At 43.9% G+C, this 1996-nt stretch overlaps 1 non-coding gene across 1 annotated transcript; it reads left to right on the forward strand.

Annotated features, from left to right (window-relative positions):
- The first annotated feature begins 495 nt into the window (after positions 1 to 495).
- Positions 496 to 580, forward strand: LOC147352777 (small nucleolar RNA Z195/SNORD33/SNORD32 family). The gene has a single exon (XR_015148512.1). It is a non-coding gene; the product is annotated as a small nucleolar RNA Z195/SNORD33/SNORD32 family (small nucleolar RNA).
- The last annotated feature ends 1416 nt before the right edge of the window (positions 581 to 1996 follow it).

Here is a 1996-nt window from a genome sequence, read left to right on the forward strand (position 1 = left end):
TTTTTTCCTCACATGCATTGATATAGCATTTCTCAGACCACTCTGAAAAGTGTAAGAGGCACCAACTTCTTTCTCTAAGACCTAATTTAAATGTAATTATTGGGAAGGGGGTTCAGGATTGGGAACACATGTACACCCGTGGTGGATTCATGTTGATGTATGGTAAAAACAATACAATATTGTAAAGTAATTAGCCTCCAATTAAAATAAATTTTAAAAAGAAATAAAAAAAGAAAAATTAAAAATAAAACCGTAAATGTGAAGAATTTTTCAGTAGAATGAGTTTGGAATAGTGTACAGGGCAGGGGGAGGACTATTAATTCTCAGCTTTTTCTTCAAGGTGGGTGCTCAAAAAAAGTTTGAAATCCTATACCAGTCTCTCCCTCCTCATTATAATTTTTACCCATCTGAAATTCCCAAGGACACACTATTCTTGATCAGCAATGAATAACATTGGGATCTTAGGCTGTCAAGCTTTTCAATCAAGCTGTCCAGGAGGCCAGTGATGAGGACTTTTCCCACTCATGTTCAAGTTTCCCGCTCATGAGATGAGTCCACAGGCACTGCCATCTGTGGCCACCACCCTGCCTGCTTGGCAGGGGCAGCAGTGTCTTCGCATGCCCCACTGAGCAAGCCCACTGTCTCTGCCCACAGGCATGTTGCCCCCAGGACGACACGAGGCCAGGCTGCTCTGGACTGCCTCGGGGCATTTGAGGGATCCCAGTACTCCATGGCAAAAAAGTGGATGATGTTCCTGCTGCTCTCTGAGTCATGCGTCTGAACCTTATGCAGAAGTTTCCCCACCTAGGGCACCTGGCTCAGGAGGCTGGCTGGAGAACCAGGCAGTTACAGCCACCCTGGAGGAGAAGAGGAAGAAGAAGGTCATGATCTATTTCCACAAGAAGCAGCAGCTCATGAGGCTGTGGAAACAGGACAAAAAGAACAGAGAAGGAAATTTACAAGTTCCCAGAGATCCTCAATACCCATGGATTCCTACTCTGAGCACTCAATAAAACAGACTGCTTATTCTTTTTAAAAAATAAAACCCAAAAACTATCCATGAGCTCTTCAGATAACCTAGTAGCAGGTGCGTGGCATCCCATCCCATCTCTTCATGGCAAATAGATGGGGAAACAGTGGAAATGGTGACAGACTTTATTTTGGGGGGCTCCAAAATCACTGCAGATGGTGACTGCAGCCATGAAATTAAAAGATGCTTGCTCCTTGGAAGAAAAACTATGACAAACCTAGATAGCATATTGAAAAGCAGAGGCATTATTTTGCCAACAAATGTCCATCTAGTCAAAGCTATGGTTTTTCCAGTAGTGATGTATGGATGTGAGAGTTGGACTATAAAGAAAGCTGAGTGCTAAAGAAGACTCTTGAGAGTCTTGCAAGGAGGTCCATCCAGTCTGTGACTCAAGGAAATCAGTCCTCAATATTGATTGGAAGGACTGATGCTGAAACTGAAACTCCAATACTTTGACCACCTGATGCAAAGAACTGACTCCTTGGAAAAGACCCTGATGCTGGGAAAGATTGAGGGCAGGAGGAGAAGGGGATGACAGAGGATGAGATGGTGGGATGGCATCACCGACTCGATGGACATGAGTTTGAGCAGGCTCCAGGAGTTGGTGCAGGACAGGGAAGCCTGGCATGCTGCAGTCCATGCGGTCACAAAGAGTCAGACACAACTGAGTAACTGAACAGACTGAGATGGGGAAAAGTGGAAACAGTGACAAATTTATTTTCTTGAGCTCAAAAATCACTGCAGACAGTGACGGCAGTCACAAAATTAAAAGATGCTTACTCCTTGGAAGAAAAGCTATAACAAACCCAGACAGCATATTAAACAGCAAAGACATCACTTTGCAGACAAAGGTCCATAGACTCAAAGCTATAGTGTTGCCTGTAGTCACTTACAGATGTGAGATTTAGCCTACAAAGAAAGCTGAGGGACAAAGAATTGATGCTTTTCCAATTGTGGTGCTGGAGA

Source organism: Bos grunniens, chromosome 19 (assembly GCF_055505025.1).
Source record: "Bos grunniens cultivar Pamir isolate PY7600 chromosome 19, Bosgru_T2T1.0, whole genome shotgun sequence".
In the NCBI taxonomy this organism is placed as follows: domain Eukaryota; kingdom Metazoa; phylum Chordata; class Mammalia; order Artiodactyla; family Bovidae; genus Bos; species Bos grunniens.